Raw genomic sequence first — 13,150 nt, 5'->3', positions numbered from 1 at the left:
TGTACATTGCATGGTGTAAGAACAGCATCCATCAACAACACACTCACAAAATCGGAGTTTATCCAAGCGCCTGAGGGTATTTTATTTTGTCACTGAACACATGATTGTTACACAGTGTAATCCTGCTTTGAGGGAGCGCTACAGATTTAAGACACAGCCTCAAAAAATGGACGGATACTGTAGGCCTATGAACAAACTGTCACTCCTTCTATTTTGGGTGAAAACAGCACCCACAGCCTCACTGACCTCCACCTTTTACCACCTTGTCCCTGCAGACAGGAGGCAAACACACTGCCTGCAGACATTTGCACAAGAAGTGTGAAGTAAATATTCCTCCACACACAACAACCACACTGCTTAAAGTTTAGACGGCAGGCTGGTTTTCATGCCCACAGCGCTTTTTTTTTTTTTTTTTTACGAGACGTTTCCTCCATTGCAACAGTCACACACCGCTCGCTCCTGAAGGCTTTGATTCTTTCATTCTGGGGCCAATATCTGGTCTCCTAGTAACCTAAACTGGAAGGGTGGGGCCAGGGGATAGGGAGGAGGAGGAATCATGCATTTTTTACATTTTTCCCATGTTTTGTAGTTCTTGCTCTCCTCGGGGACTAGTTAAGTGGTGACAGCTGAGGGGAGTGCTCGGGGAATGTCAAACCAACACCCTAAAAACACAAGAGTGATCGCGACGACATAAAATCCAGACAGGATTCCCTGTTGTTCTAACAACAAGCCAAATTAAACTTTTACAGTCATATTGTTTGTGTGTGAAAATGGGTGTTGTTTCACACAATGACACGGGTTGTTTTTATGTGGCAGAGAGAGAACTTGACTTTAATTTGACATCTCAGACACTTTTAGCAGCATATAGATCACTGATAGAGAAGAAGCAGGGGGTATATGCTTTTATTACGGCTGATCAATAACAAGCAATTGAAATGCTCTGAGATATTTAGCCATTTAAGTCCACAACTAATAAATATCTTCATTGCTCATTCTTCCAATTAAATCATTCTCCTGATTGTCAAAAGGTGAAAAAAGGAAAAAGATAGGACTTAATTAAACAACTCATCACTTCAGTTCTGTTACTGATAGATACAATACAAGCATCTTGGTCAAAATAATCATGTCAAAGATTAAAATATTTATGTTAATGTCATCTTACTCTCAAACATCAACACCAGTAATGGCCTAGAAAATCCCCTGCTGGTCGAGCTCGACTTTAGATAAGTGGCTGTTCGTAAGTGTAATTTGTTTTCCCCATTCATCATCCGCATACTAATTCATTTGTCAAACCTGCAGCTCTCTGTAGTTGCAGGAGGAAATGCAGGTAATCTCTCCCTCTCACTCTCCTGTCGCTCTGCAGCGTGCAAGTGTGCTGGCCTGTGTCACATCCACTCACCACTGTTCAATAATTCATCAGTATTACTGTGTATCCTAGAACGTGCTTCACTGCACTGCACTGCACTGCACTGCCAGTGTGCCTTCAGACGGCCAGACAGAGACAGAAAGAGAAAGGGAGAGAGAGGAGGGGAAAAAAAAAAAAAAAAAAAAAAGCTGCTCGCATTTCTCGTCCCCTCCCACCAGCACCAGCAGCACCGACACCAACCAGTCTCCCAGCCACCACAGCTCCAGCAGCACGTGACTTTGGCTTCCCGTCAACCTCTTATTCCTATTCTGTCAACCTCGGGCAGCCGCACCGAGCACCTCACTTCTACTGGCTACTCCCTCTCCTCCCTCTACAATACATGCATGGGGAGCGCATAGCTGCCGCTTTCTGGTTCTGGCCGGGCTGATTCTCTCTCTCTCTTTCCTCTCCCCCGTGTGATAGATGAGGCTGTTTTGCAGTGCCAGCAGCACCGGAGCCAGCACTAACAGGGGCTGTAGTTGGGCCTGGCAGGGCTTCAGCTGGGCGGTTGGTTGGGGTGGCAACATGACTCAGGAGGACTACCGATAACTATGTGACATAAGCCAGCCTGAGTCATGTCCAGTAATCTGTCTTATAAAGCTTTATATTGGTCCATGACTTCATCAGTAACGGCCTCCTAAAACAGAATGAATCAGCCTGTGTGAGTTACTACTATGTCCCCCCACCTGCAACTCAGGCAGGGGGATCAAAAACCTCAGTACTTTCTGACCGCAGACTACAAATGAAATGTGTCAGTTCCACGAAGCCATCCCAGGAGTTACAAACTAAACGCTGTGTGTACAAATTCTTTGTGCTTTTCTTTTGTTAGGAGAAGATTAAACGATGTGGATGTTTGAGAACTTTTTGTTAAATGTGGCCTAGATAGCAAAAAGAAAAAAATGGGTGAAGGGAAAAACACATCTATACTCTTCAAAGTGAGGTATTAAAATGCATTTTAAGGCTACAATAAAAGTGAATTAATCGATCTGATTTCATAAGTTTCCTGCTTGCAAACATTTCTCAGAACCAAAGATGACATCTTCGTTTGTCTCCTTCTGTTCCACCAAACATCTCAGAGATGATGATTAGTTTATAATGTTATCGAACTGTAACGTACTCAAAATCTCCAGTGTGGCACTGACAGACTTGAAAGCACGGAAAATGTTCAGATGGTACCCGATCTATTTGCAGCTAAGACAAGCTGTGACATCAGCGTGCTCACTGTCATCTGCCAGACTATTTCACAGGTACGCACTGAGCAGGCAGACGAATTCCTGGACAAATTTCCATGAAAACATTTGACAGCTGTCATGAGGAGACAGCTGACAGTCACAGAGGGGTCAGCAGCTCACTCCTTAATGTTTGAGTGTAGTCTGGACTGTACATACACACACACGCGCACACACACAGATGCTGCACAGTGGCCTGCGTGCACTAAATCTCCCGACGTCCCCTGCTAAATGAAATCTCCCCCTAAGCACAGGCTGCTGAGGCGTTTACACCATCAGAGTTCTGCAGCAACTTCACAAAGCTGCGGGAAATTACTATTTTAACAGAGTCAGCTTGCTGTTTTACAACTCGTACTTCGCATGGAGGAAGGAATGATGCTAAAAAAGCCAAGAACAACTCGGGCTTCACTTAGGCAATCATTAGGCTAGTGCTGACATGACCACCATGGTGGGCGTGTGTGTTTGTGAGCTGCAGGAACCAGGATTATTAACAACCTTGTATTTTCTCCTCTGAGCAGCAGCAGCAGTCAAGTTAAAGTTTATTTAAAGTTGATTATTAAATCAAGATGTCTCAGGTTTACCATATGAAACAGAGTCAGCACAGTTGGGACACTGAAGGAAAACTGACAGTTAAATAAAAAAATACACGGCAAGGACGAAACAAAACAATGGGAGTGAAATCCAAAAGGTCGGCAGCAGAACCGAGCCGCCGCGCAGTTTAGACGCTGGTGGCGAGGTGGGTCAGGCCACACTCGGCCCCGTCCAGCGTTGCAGGAAGGAAACTCCACCTCTGCAGCCGGCAGCTGGCCCGGGCCGAGCCCTCGGGTGCTGGTGATGTCACAGTCACCCTATCCCACCCACCGACCGAAGCCCAAACCTGTCACTCAGTTCCCCTCCAGCATTCCAGCTATACTGTACATCCCAGGCCTCCACCCACACACACACACACACACACACACACACACACCGTGCATGCAGGCTCCTCACACCAGGAAAACATTAGAGGCCTGTTTTCATCATGAATACACGGACGGTGGATGATTCTCAGCTGCAGCTTTTTCTGCCGAGCTGAGGGCACCACTACCACACAAAGAAAGAGCCGAGGAAATAAGACTACAACTGATGACTCTCACATCATCGAATACTGTCTAGATTAGGGATGTCACGATTATAGATTTTCTTGGTACGATTATTGTCAGAGAAATAATCACGGTATTACGATTTTCAATAAATTTCACAACACTATGAATGTATAAAATCAAATATAGACAAAATATAATTACATTACTAATCTCTTAATATAGGACAAGTTATTAATCCCCCGGGGGAAGTGTTTGAAATATTAAAGTCATTAATTGTCATCTACTCCAAATGTTTAAAGCAGAAGTAAGCGATCCGGTCGTTTTGGCTAGGTTGTAGGATACAAGGAAAGTTTTCTCCTCGGTTTACAGCAGAGCAGAGTGACTGACAGACCCGTGTTTCAGACCAAACACTCTATGTAAGTGATTGCTGTCAGAACATATAACTATTTAAGACTTATATTAACACAAACATTCCGCTTACTTCTGCTTTAAGTTTATTTTAATCATTTTTTAAAATTACAAATGACACGCTAACATTTAAATTCCTACCAATTCAGTGTTATGTTAGATAAATGGACCAGTATCTGTGCGTCTTTACTTTGGCTCACATCTACAGTATATAGTTCCAACATCATCTTTTTCAGAAAGATCAATTAATTGTGGCGTTTAATACTGCGAATAATTGTGAAAACAAGTAATCGTGACATCCCTAGTCTTGATTGATATTATTATTTTTGGATGAATTCATCATTCAATAAAATCCAATTAAATAGCAAAAGAAAAACACCCATCACACTTTCCAAGCTGATGTCAGCACAGTGGATTATTTTGTCCAGTGCCCGAACAAAATTCAATTAACAATGATGACAGGAGACGGCAGCAAATCATCACATTTGAGAAGAAGGAATTGGAAAAATCATTTATAAGAAACTGAAATGAATGAACAATTATCAAGTGTGTTGAAAAACTCTTTGTGGCTCGACACACTTCAAACAGTTCAGCCAAAAAAAAACTTGACCAGATCAGATAAATCTTTGCAGATTGAACCACAGAGAAAAACCTCAAATCAAGTGTAGGTTTATTTGTTTCCTACACCGCCTCACTCCTCGACATAAGTTTCCAGTTTTGTGCTACGATGATTTGAAGATTCATACATTAAATTTCTTTCGAGTAACTGCTCCGGTTTCTTTTCAGGCGACTGCTCTTCAGTTTGAGACATGAAGCAATAAATCCTGTCTCTTACAACTGCTGGTTGCCAGCCTTAAGGAAAGCAAGAAGGGGTGATATGTGTAGGCGTGTAATCAACATCATGCTTGCACTATGCACCCACTTCCTCTCCACACAAACAGCCTTACTTACACTAAATATAGCCCCTTTTCCATCTCTGTCAGTTATCCTTCTTGTTTGGTTAGAGCCGCCTCTGACTGTTAACCAATCTTACATCATTAACTCCACAGAGCAAAAAAAAAAAAACCCAAAAAAACTACAGATTCAGCACCAACGCAGAGAAAACTGAGATTTTCACAAAGGAAAAAAAAAAATGAACAAAAACACACTGCACCTACACAAATGAGGAGAAATGGTGTGTCTGCCTTCTACGTTGTCATAATGAGGGGGAATGCTGAGCTAAAACAAATAGTCATCAGCATAGTTAGGAGTTAATTACCCTCCGCATATGGCCCAATGCCCAATGAGAATTCACAGACCTTGACTTGGAAAATCATCAGCCATAGCTTTTCTTTAATTAAAGAGAAATGTAGATTGGATGCCATTAAATTGTGTTATTCTAGGAAAAAAAAAAATCCTGTCAGCATCTGCAGATTTTTTAATATTCCCCAACCTCCTCATTCTCCGCACCGACACACCACAACCCCACCACAGCATTTTCCTCTGCTGACTGAGGAGCTGATACCTACGACGAGAGAGTCCGTTGCTATAGGAATTGTGGAAGATGTAACAAGCATTTCCACTAAATCTTATGTCCGAGCGTATACTACGCACATTTTGTGAATTAAATATCGCAAACAAGCCGAAGGTGAGCGGCAACAGTCTGCCATTGTGAAGTTTGATCAGTGAGCTCCGTTCATGAAAAACTGAAGACAAGACTCATTGTGTTATTCACGGCAAGAAACATTATGAATGATGCAACATTTTCAGTTGCGTCATAGCAGTACAATAGTGAGACTCAGCTCTCACTGGCTTTTTGATGATGTCTGTCTAAGAGTCAATGGGCAACTCTCCCACACCACAAGGCTCCTGCCAATTGTATCAAATGTTTCATTCAATTTGGCAGGTTTCCGACTGAATAATAAGTGTCAAGCGTCAAGTCTTCGGCCTCACGCTCTCAACAAAAAAAAAGAAATCTAATAAGATTATAATTTACTGAGAGGAAATGGATCTTTATGGGTCAGGAGAAGAAGCTCAGAGTCTCTTTCATTGAGCGTTCGGCTTAAGCTTCGCCCATCTGCTGCTTCTGCTGACGGAGCAATACGAAGCATCTGAGACGTTAGCACCAAGACACTGGATAGGACGGAGTGACCACCCCCAAGGAGGCCGGGGTGGGTGGGGCAAGGGTGGGTGGGTGGAGGGGTAGGGGTGGGGTGGGGGGGGTTGCCCTCCAGCTGACAGGTGAAACGTGCCATTTGTAAGACTTGTTCAGTGGGCCAGAGCCAAGTGCAGCAATTTCAATTAAGGACACCAACTCCATGCCAGACAGCGTGGAGCCTGCCAAGCCGCACCCTCGGCCCGGCAGCAGCAGAATGTGACGGATCATCATGATCCATTCCTCATATTAAGGAAGCCCCTTAGGGACAATATTCAAATGATAATATAAACTTGAAAATGAAAATGTAATTCCACAATAGCATTATAATTTCTCCACATGTTAAATGTAAATGTTATTTGAGTGAAAATGTAAATGAAAATGCAATAATCCAATTTGCATTTTCACTTTCACATCTGTGGATGGATGTATTGTACCCTGTAACAGAGTGGATGGTTTTAAACTGTTGGTTCAAATTTGAAAATCTAAATGCAATATAAACAATTCAACCTGAATGTCCATGTATGCGAGCAGTATGGTGAATGAAAACAACATTTTCAAAATCTAAACCTGCTCCACAGTGGATGATTTTCATGTGCAATAAGCAAAACAAGGCAAAACAGACTGATGGTCTATTGTATTTTTATCTACACGTCATTCTGGGGTCAAAATAAAAATGCAGGAAAAATCTGTCAGTCCTCTCATCAAGGCGAGTCCTTGGTTTGGACTTCACTACCTTGACACCAGTTTGTCTCTGTCTTCAGGGTAAATCTCAGTCAAATTGAATCTACGATAAACAGGCCACACTTTTCTTTATTACCTAAGCGTTACACACTAGAGCAGTGTAGCATACATTGATCTAAGAAAAGAAAAATTTGACTTGGGGCATCTGTGTATCACTTCCTGTCCTCAAACCCGCGCAGGTTTAACCTTTGCAGAACCTCTGGGGCTGGACACTGAGCAGCTGTCGGTAATCAAATAGCCACCATAAGGTTTTAATGTTAAACAGATGGAAGTGAAGACCAATTCCTTTACATCTCTGCAGTGCCCGCACCCCTCCACCGTCGCCTTTCTTCCCATGCTTCACCGGATTTCACACGAGTGACACAGGAATCTGTCTGAGGAGCATTGTTTTTGTTGAGTACTTAAGAGTGCTTCAAGTGAGAAATAGTGGAAAAAAAAAAAAAATAAGCGAGAATGAAAGCTTTGAGGGGGAGGGAGACTGTAGGCTACATGGAGAGGGAGAGCAAGAGAAAAAGAGGGGGAGGGAAAGGCATTAACTTCCTGTGGAAACACCCACTTTTCCCATGAGCTCATACAAACCAGAAAGGTCACTTATTCAATACCTAATACACACGGAGAAAGAGAGAGAGCACACAATGTGTCCAGTGCCTTAAAGGGCCACTGGGGAGCTTTCTGCTAAAGCTGGGAAAGCTCCGGGACAGTGCACGTTGCTGCAGAGTGTTGGAGTTACACACAAAATGACAATAAAGTTTCTATTGTCCTTTTCCAAAAAAAAAAAAATGTTTTAATCTTAAACCGTTTATGTAAAGCTCAAAGATCATATTGCATGCTCAACATCCACACTGACAACACTTGCACTGGGTGTTTACAGTTAGAGTCTGGGCGTAGCGCCGTGCTCTGGCTCCGTGCCCAATGAAATGAACCCGCGTGCATCACTCCGACAAACTCCCCTCCTCCTAATGTGCAACAGATCGATAGCCTGTCCCTTTAATCACTGTCCTGTCTTTAAATGCTGACAAACCACCGAAACCCTGAGGGATGATTCACTTTTTAATCATAACCTCCACTTACAGTGTTCGATATTTCAAATATTCACACGTACAGCGGGTTAGAGTCTTTGTCGACATTGCATGGGAGAGCGGTGCGTCCTCTGGTGAACACTTTCTTACTCATCACTTAATCGATCTGATCCGATCAATCTGGGTTCTACTGACTTTGAAAAGTGTGTCTGTTTTGTGATAGGCTACTCTCTGGGCTGCTGGCCATCATTTGATTTGGTTGTTGTGACATATTATTTACTCCCATCGCTTAATTTGCTGAAATATGGGGTCACAGCTGTATCAGTCACTGGGTCAGTATTAAGCTGCTCTAAAGGATATATCGTTGTTATTTATAGCTGTGTCATTATGATAATGACAAATAAAGTAAAGTACACTACTCACAAAAAGTTAGGGATGTTCGGCTTTTGGATTAAATTTCAGAATGCACCTAAAATGCACTATAACCTTTACAGGTGAACTTAATTTAACCTTCTCTAAACTTTTGAATGCACATGTCCAATTGTTCAGTTGTTCAATTCTCATTGAACCACTAAATGTTCTAGTTCAATGACAATTTGTATTCAGTCCTCTTCTCTCTCCCTCTCCTCTCCACAATGTTCACATGTTGACATCATGAGACCAAGACAACACTTTGATCAAATGGATCAAGTTATTGAGACATTGTAGTTTTTGTTGTGCTATAGCCACCACTGTTGTTAGCTTTTGTTTGAGATCAAGAAATGACCATTGCATCCTTCTACTTAAAAGGCTTTCATGATAGAATATCACTGTGGCATGCACTTTTTATAGGGATATTCTTGTCAAATATCCCTAACTTTCTGTGAGTAGTGTAAGTAAGGTCTGAGGTGAAAAAGGACAAAGGTGAAAGTCAAACCCCTGCCTGAACTCTCCACTATAAATGTTGCCACTAGGACTAATACTCATTGAACTGTGTATTATACAACTCTGATCTCATTAATACTAATCGTATTCATATTATATTTTCCTATTATAAATGCAGGGAAAGAGACTGAGAAATTAATTCATTATTCATACGTTTCTGATTTGACCTACAGTATTTACAGTGGCTTATTGTGCATGTTTCCCAATGCAGGTTGTCTTACTTTCACTTCCATGTATACATATGTGTATAATTTGTTCATAACTAGTTGTTTATTTACAATGTGTCTCAGTGTCTCACTCGACTTGGTTGCCCTTTAGGGTTCTTTAGAGACATTTCCATACTCCCTGAACTCCGTGGTTACACTGCAGAGTAACAGATGGCGGTATTGGCCAAATTATTTATGCATTCATATAAATACTTAAGTTAATCAAGCATAATTTGATGTTATTTGGATTTATTGCAACTATGCTTGACGTACTGGTGTATGACATACAGTAAGTGCTGAAGGGCCCGTGTAGCACTGGAGGCTGTGGAGTTGGGGACAGCACTCACACAGAGAATAAAGGCTCGGATAAATGTCCCACCAAGTGGGCCAACTCCTGCCGCAGTCGACCCCCTGCTCTCCTTTAACCTCTGTGGCATTAAGACTTCAATCGGCCAGCTAAATATCAATGTGTGCTGGACTCTGAACACTTTTGAACCTGCTCAAAGGCGCAGAATCAAAGCGGTGCCATTTAAAGGCCTTTTTCCACCCGATCACTGGGCTCAAAGCCGTCCTGTTTGCTCTATAGTGGTCACACTACAAACTATTTCTTTATCTCCATTTCACGAGTACATTTTGTGAATTATAAGTGGAGACCTGTGCAAATACTTTAGAAGCCCACAAACTGATTAAACAGCAACAACACAAAGACGGAGAACTGTATGAACCGCTCTTATTGTTCTAGCCGATCATGTGACATCACTAATGTTCCCCCTTAGCTGCATTAAGCCTGCTCTAAGCCCAGCCATTGATGGGTCATCAATGCAGTTTTCTCTGCAGCCCTTCCTTGTTTTGCTGGGAGAGACGGGAAATAAAAGACGTATTTTGATAAGAGTTATTCACTAAAAGACGCTGTGATTCCTCCTGACTGCATTTTGCTCTGGTGAGTCTTCATCAATGCTCGCTTTTGTGGAGGTGGGAAAACCGAGGACCATGTGACGCCGTATGAAAATCGAGAACAAATGAAGCAAAGGGCTGAGAGTGAGCAGTATAATACCAGACACAGGAGACGACAAATAGAAATACCTGCAACCGCTAACACTGACCCAGAAAGCTCAGTCATGCTAACACGTCAAAACAAAGTATATTGTGATATATTGAGAACCATGTCCTGCGGTGATCCATCATCTTTGCATATGCTTTTTTTTGTTTTGTTTTGTTTTGTTTTGTTTGCTTTTTTATTTTATTCTGGGCTTTATTCACATCTTCTTCCTCCTCTGCTTGTGTTTGTGCAGAGGCAGGACTGCACATGCTCACATCAACAAAGCATTACTGTGACGGCGGCTCAGTGAGAGGACACCAGCTGCTGCAGTGGCTGTGTGGACAGAGAAACTACTGTGACTTTCAAAAACCCATACAAAGTCACTCGGCGGAGTGTGGCTCACAGTCTATAGTCTGTGGTTCTCGGGAAAACCGTATGACTGACCAAATAATAATGGGATGCTGATCAGCACGGGAGAATATGAGGATTCACATGGTTGGATTGAAAATTAAGATGAAAGATAAAGAGATAAAGATATTAGACAAATTAGTACATAACAAATAATTTTCTGCTGCTACTTACTTGAAAATTATCTCTTTTTTTTTCTCTCTAAGAAGATTGAACTGACCTGCACCTGCAGCGACGTATTCATCCCCTCCACAATCTCCTCTCTTTCTTAACTGTGGCACAACTGCTGAGTGTGTGTTTCTGCACCAGTGTACTCTGCTGCAGACTATAATTCTTAGCATGAGGTGATATGTCAAAGGAAATGGGGCCACTCACTGGCATCATGTCAGACACACAGCAGCAGCATTACTGTTGTATGCTTTTAGGCAAGCAGTCCTGCTGCAACACAGGCAGCAGAAACGCTATTACTTTAGCAGGCAGCTCCTCATAAATACGCCCTAATGGGAACATCTTCTCCTCCTCCCTTCCTGTCGACGTCAAGCTCTCTCACATGGGTTCAGAAAAACAACAATCAACAATTATCTCTGTCACAGTAACAGTTATTTCTTGCAGGAAAGCTAATTGAGACGGTTGCAGAGAGGTGATAAATTATAAGAAAAACCCATGCCTGGAGGAGCATGTGGATCATCCTCTGAAGTGGCATTGGTATTTTAAAAAGGTAAAATCAGTTTATTTTAGTGATGCTGACCCTGTTAACCTGCAGTAAGCTGCTCATTTAAATGCCAACAGGGAGTTAACAGGAAAAAAAACAAAAGAAAGTGGTGCTAACTAATTCCCAGCTTTTTAGCAATTAGCTCACGAGCTCCAGCATCTCACCATCTGAGTATTGTCGCTATGTGGCTGTGATATTTAGCCAAAACACAAGTATGAACTTCTCTGTCTCACTATTTGATACGAGCGGGGCCTTTAGAGTCATCAAAGAAACAAATCATTATCAGCTCAGGGAAGGGTGCGAACCCCTCCTGCGCAGACTTGTATCATCTGTGCCACGGCGCAGTGAACTGTGACCTAACAACCTCACATGCAGAGAGAGTAACTTTTCAAATCAAAAACATGGCGGCCGCTTATCAGCAAGGTAAATGCCTGTGGTGTGTGGGAGGGTCTGGGATCTGCATGCTTTAACTAGCATCTCCAGAGGCCTGGCAGCGAGAGCACAATGTTTTGGTTTGACATACCAAACACACTTCTTAAGCAGCTGTTGACACTGGTGTGTGCCAGTTTAAAAATTCGACATCAGGTTTTGCCGACAGCAACTGCTGCTGAGGACGCAGACTCAACTCGGGCAGTTGCTGTGCGTGTTAGCTCGGCCCAACAGTCGCACGATATCGGAGGCCGCTGACTCCGATATGGCTAAGAAGAGAATCTATCTGCACATTTACCTGATGCCTACCGAACAGCTCGCCCTGATTACGAGCCGTTATCGTGTCAGTGGGAGGGAGAGACTCAGAGGCTCGTTTGTTGAGGACACAAGTCACACTTGTCCATTGTCATCAGCAACATTTGGACAGCGAGTCGTGCTGTACTGTCACCTGTTGAGGGGTTGTCTCATTCCATGCCTCACCTCCCCCTGATGGACAGCAGGTGCCCCACAGGCCTCTGGACACTGTCTACATGAGACGTGCCAAATGTCCACCAGCTGCCTGGCAGCCAGTTCAGAGCTCGGCATCAGCGACAAGCACAGACACATAAAAAGAACCATTAATTGTGCTCTATCAAATAAGTTGCATGAAAAATGTCTCCTGTAAATGTGCCACAGGACAGACGGCAGTAATACACAACGTTCAGAAAAACATCACCAACTATATACATAAATATATCGAATAAACTTCAATGGAATGGGTACATATATCTGTAGTGTTTCATGTTAGGTGGTGGGAATGTGTTGCTAGAATAAGCAGCATGTCACTTTCCCATAGTCAGAGTTGTTGTTATATGACTCTGAGATGTGAGACCTGATACTGTGGCTAGTTATTCTGAAACAGACAGATGTGTGAACACAGAACAATAGCCAAAAACAACGCAGAGGAACCCGCTGCCCCCTCTGTCTGTCTGACTATCTGACGGGCAGTGACCGGAAAACAAGCAGGGATATCGCAGGTGAATGTAGGAGAAAGAGACGCTCCACAATACACAAAAACAACTGTCCTATGCCTCGATAAATGTTCCCTCTAACTAGAAATTGCAAGTCATATGTATGTCAGATAATGATATTGTATATAAAATCTAAAAATAGCAACTGAAACATGTTGAGAAGAGAGAATCATTCATATTTTTCTGTGATTGATTTTTTTGTGTGTCATTAATAATTCTTTAAGATTATAACAATACATTTTAAAAAATGTATTTATTTCCGCAATTATTAAAGATATAATATATATTTTGAAAACGTAAACTAACACCAACAGATAATCATTACATACAACCTCTTTTGTGAATGAATGACCTCACTACAGGATTAAATGTGCTGCTCATGGGCACGTTGGCAGCAGTTG

The 13,150-nt window shown here is 42.5% G+C and overlaps 1 protein-coding gene across 1 annotated transcript in view; it reads right to left on the bottom strand.

Annotated features, from left to right (window-relative positions):
* rras2 (RAS related 2) overlaps positions 1-13,150 on the bottom strand; it is a 30,281-nt gene that overhangs the window by 7,871 nt on the left and 9,260 nt on the right. The window lies entirely within an intron of this gene.

The sequence above is a fragment of the Trachurus trachurus genome (genome assembly GCF_905171665.1).
Source record: "Trachurus trachurus genome assembly, chromosome: 3".
In the NCBI taxonomy this organism is placed as follows: domain Eukaryota; kingdom Metazoa; phylum Chordata; class Actinopteri; order Carangiformes; family Carangidae; genus Trachurus; species Trachurus trachurus.
This window is presented reverse-complemented; position numbering and strand designations above follow the sequence as displayed.